The sequence below is a fragment of the Schistocerca cancellata genome, chromosome 1 (genome assembly GCF_023864275.1).
Source record: "Schistocerca cancellata isolate TAMUIC-IGC-003103 chromosome 1, iqSchCanc2.1, whole genome shotgun sequence".
NCBI classification, from domain to species: domain Eukaryota; kingdom Metazoa; phylum Arthropoda; class Insecta; order Orthoptera; family Acrididae; genus Schistocerca; species Schistocerca cancellata.
In genome coordinates this window covers 670,268,957-670,283,453 of record NC_064626.1, presented here as the reverse complement: position 1 = coordinate 670,283,453, position 14,497 = coordinate 670,268,957, and the positions used below count along the sequence as shown (strand labels likewise).

General features: G+C 39.2%; 1 protein-coding gene across 1 annotated transcript in view; it reads right to left on the bottom strand.

Moving 5' to 3' along the window:
- Positions 1–4,586: 4,586 nt before the first annotated feature.
- LOC126183846 (transmembrane protein 203-like) overlaps positions 4,587–14,497 on the bottom strand; it is a 44,131-nt gene continuing 34,220 nt past the window's right edge. Inside the window, exon 4 of the mRNA XM_049926149.1 lies at positions 4,587–4,824. The gene's annotated coding sequence lies outside the window, so the exon portion shown is untranslated. The remainder of the gene's footprint in view (positions 4,825–14,497) is intronic.

Sequence of the window (14,497 nt, the reverse complement as noted above, 5' to 3'; positions counted from 1 at the left end):
TTTTGTGTGTGTTTTTGGGGAGGAAGGTTCATAAGAAGTTTGTCACACAAACAGATATTTCATTGAAACTTAAACGGTATGCCTCTACCCCTCTGTACCAATATCATCATGACATGGAACTCTCATGATCAATTAATAGTATTTTGGCTTGCTTGTTTCACTGTGATCTGTTTGTCCACCAGTGGTAGCTGCTGTGTAAGAACACAAGAGCATGTGAGCACCCTAACTTTTGGCAGCTTGCTGGTTGATTTTTCATTGAATGCTTCGTAAAACCATAAAATTATATTGGAATTTATTTTTCTTATTTTACAATTATTGCCTTTTAAAATACATTCAGTAATGAGTTAAAACAAATAATTATTACGGTAGTAAGCAGGTTAACTGAAAACGAGTGGTGTGAATCATGATAGTGTTATGGTGCTGTGGGTACACTTAGAATTTGTCCCGGTGTGCGAACCTTCGGGTAAAGTCTGGTGTCGGTGGGCGACCGCAGCTGCAGCGACATCAAAAGGACTGGAGCAGAAGTACCTGGAACCCTCCACTTTGCATCACCTTGACGCTTAAAGACATTACAATGACTGGCTATATAAAGCCCACCCTGAGTCATTTAGTGTGGATACTTTTGTTCAGTGCATGCTGCAGATGTGTTTAGTGTTCCAACTTGAGTGTCTAGAGGACTATTTTATATGACTATTTTATTCATTTATTTTAGTCACTTAGTGTATTGTGAATTAAGTTTGCAATGGACAAATATGTTACCAAAAAGGAACACTTGGAAGTTGTTGATACTGCAAGTCAACCTCCAACAATTATTGTCATCAACTGCTTCGTTGTCTTCAGGCGAGAACCATTCAAAGCCGAAACATGGACAATCAAATATACATGGCTAGAATATGAAGCATCTACAGAAAAAAGTTTTTTGCAAAACTTGCAAAGAGGCAGATGCTCAAAATCTATTACAATTTTCTTCAAAAAGAAGATGCATTTACTGCCATAGGGTTTTCTAACTGGAAAAAGGCTTTGGAAAAAATATGTTTATGCATAAAGGCGTGCCATCCCAACCGAATGAACAGGTAGATAGCGATATGAAGAAAGGCCGTTTAGCTCTTGAGACAATTTTTAGTACCGTGCAATTTCTATGCTGACAAGGACTAGCTTTTCTATTATGGTTAAAGAAACAAGTGATTCTTCGATTCACGAACAAGTGTCATTTTGTATTTGTACTGTCAATGATTCCTTCATCATCAACGAAGACTTTATTGGCTTATACAAGACCCCCAACACTGAATCAAAAACGCTGTTTAGTATTTTAAAAGACGTTTTTGCTCATCTTAATTTGTCAATGGATAATTTAAGAGGACAGTGCTATGATGGTGCCTCGAATATGAGAGGTAAGTTCAAAGGACTAAAAAAGTTAGTTTTGGATATACAACCAAAAGCACATTATGTGCACTGCACTGCTCACCGTTTACACTTGGCAGTTGTAGACAGTTACTGCCCTCTTACGACTATGAGGGATATTATGCTTTAGCCCATACTTAATAAACACCGTAAGGGAATCCAGCAAAAGGATGGGACTTTTCAGAAGCATACACTGTGAGAGCGCCAATGATCAAGCTGGTCTACGACCCCTTTGCCCGACTCGAACTATGCGAGCTTCTAATATCTTGAGAATATTGAAAAACTTCTGGAGTTTTTTGAAACACTTTCTGCAGAGGACAAAACCGAGGCAGGTTACAAATGTGCAGGCTACCTTGAGTCAATGTTATGATTCAAGACATTTCTTTTTACATCTTTATTGCCATGCAATCAACCCAGTAGAGGATGTCAATGAAAAATTCAGTGCCCTCATCTAAGTCTTGCTGATCTGGAAAAAAAATATATGAGGGCTTGATTTGTATATTGAACAGAAGGCGTGGGAATTGTGTTTAAAAGAAAAACCTTCACAAGTTGATGATCCTTCACTTCCTCGGAATCAAAATATACTAACGAAGTATTAAAACAAGCCAGCTCACCGCACACTTTCAAAACCCCAAAGGAATACTACAAAGCTATTTACATTGAAGTTTGTTAAACGGTGCAATCTTGCATTACTGAGTAATTTGCTTCAACTGGACTCACACAGGTCATTGCAGTTGAACAAGAGTGCTTGTTTTAGTAAACAGAGGTGAAACAAATTTGGAAAAATCAAATGAGATTTTCAAAAATGACCTAGACATCGATAGACTGTGCTTACACTTGAATAGCTGATATTGCTAATAAAAAAACAACTGGTCTTAAAACCATGCGTGACGTAAGAAAGTACATTACACAAGAGCCTGCAGTTGGAGAAATGTTATGTGAAGTAGTGAAGTGCATTAAGCATCTCCAAGTAGTTCCAATAATGACAGCAACAGCAGAATAGTCATTTAGCACCCTAAGATGTCTGAAGTCATATCTCCGATCAACAATGGGACAGAAGCGATTGAACAACTTGGCTGTTCTTCATGTCCACTGAGATGTTTTGGATATCCGACCAGTCATCAACGACTTCATATTCAGTAATCCAGTCAGACGGTCGACATTTGCACCTTTCTAAAGACACTCTAGCCCCAATAATGGCATTTAGAGCAATATTAAAAATCTTTATAAAATAGAGAATTAAATACATACATAATGTTAAATTTTCAGTTTCGAAATATTAGTACTAGTTTAGTACTGTATTACTATAGTATTGTATTAGTTATTTTCAAATACTTAAATATTTTTAGGGTTTAAGACCCAATTAAAACCTGCTATTTATATACTTTTGGACTGAAAGTATTAGGCATAGTGTATTAACTGTATTGAAGCATTAACTTCGAGATATTGTTTTTATTTAATGAACACTGAGCCTTATTCAAAGTAAGCTTAAATTAGCTATCTCACTTATTAATCTAAGTGCTATTACTGTGCGACAGCAATATTTTGTTTTATTCTTTTAATGATAGTTTAGGATTTATTTAAATATAATTTCAATCTTTTTTAGAGCTATATATTCACTGCTCTGTAATAGTCTATGAGCATGATTATTACTATAAATTCAATTTGCTTTTTACAAAAATGCCATGCATGTTTATGTTTTGTTTCTTTTTTCAAAGCCAAAAAATGTGTCAGGCTTGTCAAGTTATCGAGTCTAGTTTTCGGGGTTCTAATGTTAATCATATGACTCTAAAATTCTTAAAAAAAAAAAACTTTAAAACTCACTATTTTTCATCTGAAATTTAGAAAATTTCCCAGGGCAAGACCCCCAGTATGCCCCCCCCCCCCCCCCCCCAATATTTTTTATAAGTTGGCACCCCTAATTACTGGTGACCCATGAATCTTCTGTACAACAAACCCTTTGCTGTTGAATTCAAGCACATACTTTCTTCTTTAAGCATGATGTTACTTTATCTAGTACCTATTCATCATGTAGACAATAATCACAGACACACAGATATCTTTGCAATGAAATCTCCAGAGTAACTCGTTATGATCCAGTATTGCTCGCTAGAATGCCCAAGAAACAAACCATGATTACTTACTACAGAGACTGACAGAAAGTAGATTGTTGGGGAGATGACTTCATTTTCTTTGTAGACATAAGTGACAAACTTAGTCAACTGTGCAACATACATGTTTGCTCAGACCAGAAAAGTGAAAAGAAAATCTGCACTTTGACTAATGGACCAACTACAACTCATGAATACCTCAGATGCTGTATGTCAAGTATACACACCTGAAAATTGTTTTGCTTACAAGCACAAGAGAGACAGTCAACTGTGAGAAATTGTAAACTAGAGTGCTCACAGAGTAACTGACAAGGTGACCCAGGTATAGACAAGTAGAAGTTGCAGCTGATTGTCACAATCGAGAAACTAAACCAATATTTTTCCAAAAGCCACCACTGATCTGCAGTCAAAACCGACTTACTGATTATTTCAAGGGGGTAAATGGCAGACCCACACAAAAATTCTTTATTAAGCATGTTATGGAAAATACTATCAAAATATCCATAACCTATACCAATCACCACCACCTTGCACATAGGAACTATAGCGCAAAAAATCAAAATCATTGGCCAGCATCTGCACATCTTCAAACACTCTTGAATTGCATTTTCCTATTAGCTACTACGAGGCATATTAGAGAAGTGCCTTTTATGCACAGAAATATATTATTAGCAAAATCTTTTACATGGAGTTTTAGTTTCTTATAATCATCTTCCAGTTCAATGAACTTTTATTAATATTGCACTAGCTTTTTCTGCACCTCTCCACAAAAGTTCTTAGGGAGTTGAATCCATTGACAATTAAAGTCCTGAGTTAATCACGTTCAATCCATTGTCTATCAAGCCAGTGTATCAACTGCTTCTTGGAACTGTGGATAGGCAGATTCAAGAGACACACATTGATACTGAGGAGAGCCTATATTCGTGAGAATGTGTAGCTGGTAATGAAGTCCTGGGAGCTATATATCAGATTGAGGGCTGTGTTATGCATATACGCAGTAATATTGAGAATATGCTAATAACCTACAATAAATTGTTACTGCAGGAGGCTAGAGGAAAATGAAAAGGCAGGAAAAAAAAGTTTCAGTATAATCACATCTAAGGGAGGAGCAAAGTACCAGTTATTTGCATTGCATTAATTTATCTTGAAAATATTGGGTCTAAATATATAAAGGGCAGCAGTCTACAAAAAGGTATGTATTAATATTTGTCATGAAAAATATCAGTCCAAACAAAACTTGGCTGCAACTCATAGGATTGGAAATGTGTTGATCATCAGTCCCATGGCTTTTATCCTCCTGCCAAATTCACACCTGTAAAGGAAAAGTTATGAATAATATTAATTTCAAACTGTCACAAGCACTTATGAAATTAATAGCTTCATGAAAAGTTAAACAGCTTCTATGGCGAAAGAATATGACGATGTTACCTTTTTTGTCAGTACCAATGAAGAATAACAATTCTGCTAACTTTTTTCCTCATTCTTACAAACTATGACTTTAACTAGGAAAAAAATATATGGGATGTTAGATAGAAGAAGAAAGGTACTAGATCTACAACTTTGCTTCCACCATTTTTTTTATGAAGTTCGCGGCATTATTGTGAAAAACTCTCAAAAAAATTATGATTCATAGTATTGCCCATCGCTAGCCACTACATTCTCCCATCTTTCGGATAGCATACGAATCCTGTGGCAGAAGAACTGGGCGTCTTTTGTCGGGATCCATGAATCGATTCCATTTTGCACTTTAGCCAGACTGTATGCCACTGATCGACAAAGGTGGTAGCCAGAAAGAGAGCAACGTACGGAGAATACAGCGGGAGGGACAGGACTTCTCATTTTAACGTTTCCATGTATATTTTGACGCGGAGTTTGTGACATGGCGTCGAGAAATGACCTGCTGCAAAATTACCTTTACCTGTCTATCGCTGTATTGTGGCCATTTGTGTTTCAGTGCTGGGCTCGAACGCATCGATTGCTTTCGATAATGATGTCCTGTGACTGTCTTCATCTGTTTCAGTAGCTACAAACATGTTCTGTCTTCCACTGCCATGCTGGTCTTTAGACATCAAAATCACCGTTCTTAGGGCACTGAAAAACTTTCTCTGCATGTTCTTCCACTAATAGTTCCATCACCATTGGTCTTACCTAGCATTTTAAGAGCCACAGCCACAGATTTCTTCATGTTAAAGCAGAAAATTGAAACTTCCCACAAATGGAGAAAAATGGATACATAAGTTGACATACTTAATTGAGAATAGCCTTATGATGCCAGCAAATCGACTAATATCTTTATGACATTATGTTTACAGATGCCTAAGCTTATTGTATTACACCTATGACAAACCACCTGAACACCACTTGCTGCTACTGCCATAGCAAAGTTGTAGACCTAATATTACAAGATGGTACATATATCTGCATTTCGGTGATGCTATTCCAAATGGCAATAGTTAAAGTAGATATGACTGGCAATAGCAAGAAAAGCATTTCTGAAAAAGAGAAATTTGTTAACACTGAATATAAATTTAATTGTTAGGAAACCTTTCCTCAGGTATTTGTCTGGAGTGCAGCCCTGTGTGGAAGTGTAATGTGGATGATAAACAGTTTGGACAACAAGTGAACAGAAGTTTTCAAAATGTAATGCTGAAGAAGAATGCAGATGATCAGCAGTCTAGATGGAATAACTAATTAGGAGATACTGAATGAAACTGGAGGAAAAGAAAATTTATGACCAACTTGACTAAAATATGTGCTTGACTGATAGACACATCATGATCATGAAGGAATGGTCAATGTGGTAAAGGAGGGAAGTGTGGGAGGAGTCCAAGGCTTGATTGCAGCAAACACGTTCAAACAGATGGAGGCTCCAGCAGCCATGCAGAGATGGAGAGGCTTGCACAGGACAGATTAGCATAGAGAGCTGCATCAAAGTAGTCTTTGAGCTAAAGATTACAACAGCAAACCCCAGCATAATCTCTCAGTTTAACTTTGAATGTGAAGGTGAACAATAGTCACAAAAGATGTTTTAATCATCATCCCCGTAACAATAGTGGGCAGTATGCTATCCAAGCACGCAGCATGGGCTGATATAGTTTCAACAGGCTGCTAGTCATTCCCAGTATCTTCCAAACTCCAAAGAGGAAGTCCTATTATGCTGCTAGATTAGTACTTCTGCTAGAAATGATAGTGGAGAATTCACAGGCACGCTACTATGATTACATATCTGCATTTCTACTCTTTAGTGAAGTACAGCTTGCGATGGATATTTGACGCAAGTTCAAACAGCGTTTGCTTACTCCAGTTAGTGATGCACAGCTCACAAAAAGGAGGGCAACAGTATCAAATCACAACTATCACACGGTTTTCACTATTATGTTCACTATAGGGCATTCTCTGTTAAAACAGTGGAATTGTATCATCCCATATCCATAATATACTTAGCAGTCCACATTTTATGGCCCTTTCAGATGTTTTTTCTCGACAATAATGTCTATAATATAATAGATGGTTCAGACACAGTAGCTTATCCCACATATTTCATTTATGCATCACTTACCATACTGTTTACAGGAAAAAATGTTCAAGATGCATTTTGCCAATTATGTGTATAGTGATGACTCTTTGCATTATCTCTCTATTAAGAGTTTCTTTCACCTCATACTGTCTTATATGGATCGCTGTTGCTCAATAAGAGCACAACACACTTGATAAAATGTCTCTTTCATTTATGAAAACAATTGTAGAAAATGTACCCTTTCATGACATAGCACATTGGTCACTCAGTGGCACTACTTAATAAAAAATATCTTCATTGCCTTGCATTCAACTTTTCCTTTGGAATTCATGAGTCACAAACATAAAACCTGTCACTGATGCAATAAATAAATTTTGCTTAGGTTCCATAAGTGGAAATATAAAGAATTAATGTTTTAGGTTTAAGCTTGATATTAAAATTCCCAATTATTTGCTTTGAGAGGTCACGATTTATTTTTCTTTCACACGTAATTACTTAAACCTAACTTTGCCAGTATGTTGCATGGAGCACAACTGAAGAATGAGAAGGTGATCACAAGCACAACAAAATATGCAAGATGGGGTAACTCACCAAATGGATAGGTATGAAGCTTATTTCACTTCCTGTTTCAAGAGTATTATGTAGACTAAATAAGAATCATAAAATAACACAGGTATTTAATAACAGTTGACTGTGGTGTTATCAGCGGAATATGACTGCATATTTAAAATAAAGGTTATCATCATGGAATCACAGAAACAATGTTTGCAATAATGAGTGGAGCAAAAAAAAAAAAAAAAAAAAAAGGAGACGGAGGAGGAGGTCAGGTTCTTTTTAATCTATTGGTGTACATTCCTGGGAAAAGTACTTGGGCAATGAAAGTTTTTAATTTTCTGTTTGTGTTCAGGTATACGTGTGCAGCACTGATGCACACTGAAATCCCTACACCCAAGTAGCATAGTTCATTCATCAAGAAGTCGAAAACAATTCAAGTTACCTTCCCTCCATTAGGAATGTGGACGCACTTAACGACTGTGATACGACTTTCAAAATCATGGAGAACAGCAATCAGTTGTCCTTTTCAAGAGTCTTGAACTAATTGTGACAGAAACCGAACAACAGGGGACTGACATCTACGACATGCACTGATACTATGATATAGTGCATGGATAATGGCTAGACACTAGCCGAAATCTAGATTTATTTAATAACACCTGAAAGAAAAGGATGACTGATGGCTGTGCTCCATCATTTTGAAAGCCAAAACAATTAGCACAGCCCATTGATGAAGTATTGTCATGTGGTAATTTGTTTTCTGCATTTGATGAACAAAGCTGCAACAATCCATGCAATGTACAACAACAATGTACCATTATATGACGTGGGATAGGTGGCATAGATGTTTCCAGTGTGATCAAATAAGTCTGAATGACAAAGAGCAAAGTGGCAAACCATCTCTCTGTGGATAATCAAGACTCTCAAGAGAACTGGAGAGGTCCTGGTGCTCAGTGACCAGCATATCACAACTGAGGTCATAGTGGCAAAAGTGGAAACTAGTCATGAAACAATTTTTAGCACAATACTCTGAACATAAGGGTTTCCACCCACCGGGTTCCACGACTCCTCACACCCATGTGTGAAGTCTGCACTGAGGCTGCAGCTTTGATATGTCAATCTAGATGACTTCAGCCATCTAATTACAACAAACATAGCATACTATCAAAATCTCCTCAAAAGGCTATAGGAAAAGCATGTGGAGACTGCCCAAGGGGTAGTTTTTGCTCCATGATAATGCCTCTGCTCATTCTGCTCCTTTTGGAATGAGAACAAGATGACATTTTTTGAACAGCCAAAATGCAGATTTCTACAACCAAGGTCTGCACCAAGTCATCTGTCACTGGGAAAAATGAGTTGAACTGAAGGGTGAACATGTAGAGGAGGACTAACACTATCACAGCTTAATTTTTTTGAGTATATAATTACAGCTTTACAACTATTTCTGTCAATAGCATTAACAATATTGTGAGAAGGAAAGTGGCTATTCACCATATATCGGAGATGCTGAGTTGCAGATAGGCATAACAAAAAGACACTCACAATTAAGGCCTTCGTCAACGATACACACACACACACACACACACACACACACACAAAAGACGCGGGTCCACAAATGCAGCTAACACACACGATTGCAGTCTTAGGCAACTAAAGCCACACTGCGAGCAGCATCACCAGTTCATGATGGGAGTGGCGATTGGGTGGGGGTAAGGAAGAGGCTAGGGTGGCGGGAGTGGAAGGATACTATGGTGGGGGTGGCGGACAGTGAAGTGCTGCAGGTTAAACGTAGGGCAGGGGAGAGGTGGGGGAGGGGAGGGGTAAGTAGTGGAAAAGGAGAGAAATAAAAAAGACTGCGTGTGGTAGTGGAATGACAGCTGTGTGGTGCTGGAATGGGAACAGGGAAGGGGCTGGATGGGTGAGAACAGTGACTAACGAAGGTTGAGGCCAGGAGGGTTTTGAGAACGTAGGATGTATTGCATGGAAAGTTCCCACCTGTGCAATTTAGAAAATCTGGTGTTGGTGGGAAGGATCCATATGGCACAGGCTGTGAAGCAGTCATTGAAATGAAGGATATCATGTATGGCACAGGCTGTGAAGCAGTCATTGAAATTAAGGACATCATGTTTGGCAGCGTGATCAGCGACAGAGTGGTCACTAGTTTCTTGGCCACAGTTTGTCGGTGGCCTTTCATGTGGACAGACAGCTTGTTGGTTGTCATGCTTACTTAGAATGCAGCATAGTGGTTGCAGCTTAGCTTGTAGACTTCATGACTGGTTTCACAGGTGGCCCTACCTTTGGTGGGATAGATGATGTTAGTGACTTGGAAATAAGTCTCTTTATTTAGGGAGACAGTATAGACCCTTACCTGCAATACATCCTATGTTCCCATAACCCTCCTGGCCTCAACCTTCATTAGTCATTGTCCTCACCCATCCAGCCCCTTCCCTGTTCCCATTCCAGCACTTCACAGTCGTCATTCTGCTACCACACCCAGTCTTTTTATCTCTCCCCTTTGCTGCTACTTCCCCCTCCCTACCTCTCATCTGCCCTCCGTCTAACCTGCAGCGCTTCACTGTCCGCCACCCCCACCATACTATCCTTCCCCCTCACCACCCCAGCCTCCTCCTTACCCCAACCCAGTCGCCACTCCCATCATCAACTGGCGCTGCTGCTCGCAGTATGGTTTTAGTTGCCTGAGACTGCAGTCGTGTGTGTGTGTGTGTGTGTGTGTGTGTGGATGGGGATGGTGTATTGTTGACGAAGGCCTTAATGGCTGAATGCTTTAATTGTGATAGTGTTTTTGTTGTGCCTATCTGTGACTCAGCATCTCCACTACATGGTGAGTAGCAACTTTCCTTCTCGCAATATTGTTACATTCCATCCTTGATTTTCCTTTGTTTGTTTTTAGTCTGGCAATCACAGTGTTACACAAAAGCAGCAGCAACAGTAAATACAGATGGAAACCAAGTGTCAATTATTTTATCAGGAAAAAAGAATTAATTTATTACAGTGTTAGAGAGTGAAAAACATAAAATGTCTGCATTCGAGGAAGTCAAGATCTGTACCTCGATTTCCTTGAAAAAATGTTAGGGCACAGTTGTAGAAAAAGGTGAAAGTACAGGTTACTCTGAGTTGCATTACATGGACTTTTTTTTATGCAAGTGTGTTAAACTGGAGTTTCAGTAAATCTATAAAATGTACTGTATAAGAAGAATATTAATGTAAAACACCCTCAAAAATTTTAAATTATTGTCAAGCATATGCATGTACTTACATGAAACTGAAATTAATGTTCTATGATTTACAATGTATGGAAATAAGGGTGTGTGTGAAAGTTATAAGTTTGAAGTTGCAGTCATTTGCAAGAGTGCTAAATCATTAGGAAGAGATACACTATGCATGTATATGATGTGCGATACCATAAATACATTAGATGCAGTTGCGTAAGGAACTCAGCAATTAATCAGATAATAATAATAACAATTTAGATATAACGATTTAGAAAAAATATCTGAATGGTGCGAAAAGGGGCAGTTGACCCTAAATAAAGAAAAGTGTGAGGTCATCCACATGTGTGTTAAAAGGAACTCATTAAACTTCGGTTACACGATAAATCAGTCTAATCTAAAACCCGTAAATTCAACTAAATACGTAGGTATTACAATTACGAACAACTTAAATCGGAAAGAACACATAGAAAATGTTGTGGGGGAGGCAAACCAAAGGCTGTGTTTTACTGGCAGGACACTTAGAAAATGTAACTGACCTACTAAGGAGACTGCCTACACTACGCTTGTCCGTCCTCTTTTAGAATACTGCTGCACGGTGTAGGATCTTTACCAGATAGGACTGGCGGAGTACATCGAAAAAGTTCAAAGAAAGGCAGCACATTTTGTATTATCGCAAAATATGGGAGAGAGTGTCACAGAAAGGATGCAGGATTTGGACTGGAAATCATTAAAAGAAAGGCGTTTTTCGTGTCGATGGAATCTTCTCACGAAATACCAATCACCAACTTTCTCCTCCGAATGCGAAAATATTTTGTTGACACTGACCTATATAGGGAGAAACGATCACCACAATAAAATAAGGGAAATCAGAGCTCGTACGGAAAGATATAGGTGTTCATTCTTTCTGCGCGCTATACGAGATTGGAATAATAGAGAATTGTGAAGGTGGTTCGATACAGCCTCTGCTAGGCACTTAAATACATTTGCAGAGTATCCATGTAGATGAAGAATAATAGGAAAGTAGAATAATGTTACCCATTCTGCATAGTGTAGCATATCTAACACTAGTCTGTCCTCCTTTCTTATGCTTGCAAGCGTTTTCTACTGCCCTCTTCCCTCACTGTTTCTTCACGGTACCTCATTTCATTTCATACTTTATCCGTCCACTTTATTTTTAACATTCTGATATAGGATCATTCTCCAGATTTCCAATCACATGCTTGGCTTTCATATAACACTGTGCTTCAAATATGTACTTTGAGAAATTTCTTTTTCAGTTGCAAGTCAATCTTTCATATAATCAGAGATTTCCTACCAAATTTGTGTCTCAGATCTTCCAGGCTTCTACTAAATTGTGAAATCTTGTTTTCTAGATAGGAGAACACTTCCACTATAAGTGCTCCTGCTATTGTAACTTCCCAAATTTGGTGTTAAACATTCTGCCATAATCCCCACTACTCTTCGTCACTGTCACCTTAAATTTGTTTATAGTTTACCCATATTATCATGCTGCCCATTATGTTTATCAGTAGCCCGAAACTTTCCTTACTTTTGGTCACATGGGTTATTTTGTCTACGGGCTTCAGCATTGTTACCCATATTCCTTGTACTTTTCTTCCTTCCCTGTAAACTACATTCACTTCCAGCAGTGCTTCTTCAACATATGAATCAAACAATGTCAATAAGCTGCAACAATATCTCAAATTCCTGTTAACAATGTGGCAGCCCTTTGCCACACTCAGGTTTTAGTAGTTCCATACATTCCTCACTTGCTAAGGCCATCTACTACAGCAGTGAGTTTTTGTCTTCGTGCACTTACTTTTACGCAAGCTGCCAATTCTGCCACGCAACTGGATGCCCACCTACTATGGTTGCTGGCTACCCATACAGAACAATAGTTCTATTTATTTCCTCTCTCAGAGGTCACAGTTCGTAGTAATCACTGAGTAAAACAGACGTGATTTGTGGCATTTCCCAAGGAAATGTTGTAGGCCTTCTGCTGTTCCTTAGCTATATAAACAATTCAGGAGGTGATCTGAGCAACCATTTTAGGTTGTTGCTAGATGATGCTGTCTTTTATCGTCTAGTAGAGTCATCAGAAGATCAAAACAATATCTGCATGGTGCAAAAATTGGTAATTGAACCTAAATATCAAGAAGTGTGAGGACACCCACATGAGTGCTAAAAGAACTCCGTTAAACTTCGGTTACACAATAAATCAATCAAATCTAAAGGCCATAAATTTAACTATATACCTTGGAATTACAGTTACAAATAACATAAATCCGAAAGAACACATAGGAAATGTTGCGGGGAAGGCGAAGCAAGACTGTGATTTATTGGCAGAACACTTATAAGCTGCAACAGATTTACTGAAGAGACTGCCTACACTACACTTGTCCATCCTCGAGTACTGCTGCGCTGTGTGGGATCCTTACCAGATAGGATTAATGGAGTACATTGAGGAAGTTCATAGAAGAGCAGCATGTTTTGTATTATCGAGAATTAGGGGAGTGTGTGCCATGGACATGATACAGGATTTGGGGTGGACACAATTATAACGAAGGCGTTTCTCGTTACGATGGGAACTTCTCATGAAATTTCAATCACCAACATTCTCCTCCGAATGGAAAAATATTTTGTTGATGCAACCTACATAGGGTAAAAACATTCATCATCATCATCATCATCATCATCATCATCATCATCATCATCATAAAATAAGGGAAATCAAAGCTTGCATGGAAAGATATAAGTGTTCATTTTTTCTGCACATTGTTCAAGACTGGAATAATAGAGAATTATTGTGAAGGTACTTTGATAAACCCTCTGCCAGGCTCTTATGCGTGATTTGCAGAGTACCCATGAAGATGAGGATGTAGATGTGATGCAGGTCCTTGACGTCATCTCATCACCTCCAGCCAACAACTGCTACAAGAGACTCCATTGCTGCAACTCAAGTTTTCCAAAATGCAGCACATGTAGGTCCTCCTTCCCTCTAGCAGTGCGCAGACTGTCGACCCTTCCAATTCCTGTGCCACCTCTGAAACCTAACGGTGTCCTGTACAACATCTGGCAGACTCGCCCCCCAGACGCAATACAGACATCTGTGAAGTCGCAAGCCAACCTCTTCCTCAATGATGCCGCCAGTCTTGCCAACAGGGAGCACCAGACACTGACCTCCCTGCCATCACCACTGAATGCCAACCTCACCCCCCACCTGGCTGTCATTCTGCCAGCCACACCGCTATGAGCTCCTCCATGTCACTCGACATGCTGCTAATGACATCACCAGCTACTCCCCACCCCAAAGGCCCACAGCACAGCACCCCGCCTGGGAGTATATGACATCTTCGCCTGCCTCAGCAACGCTGCAAGTGACTGTGGCCTCCCTCAATTCTGTCTGCCATCGGCCGCGCAGTCCCAGCCAACAGTGCAATGACCACTACCACCACTGCAGCTCCAGCCAACCTGCTGAGGCCTTTTGAAACTCAACCAGTCTCTGCTGTTACCATGAGCACTTCGGGCCATTCGCTATGAACTGCAGGGAGTTGTGCTCCTGATACCCAAACTCCAACAGGTGGCAGGATTATATGCACCCAGATGCTGTTCAGTCTCTAAGCCCCTATTCATCTGTGATGCTCACTCCATTCCTGATCAACATCACCTCTGCGTTGGCT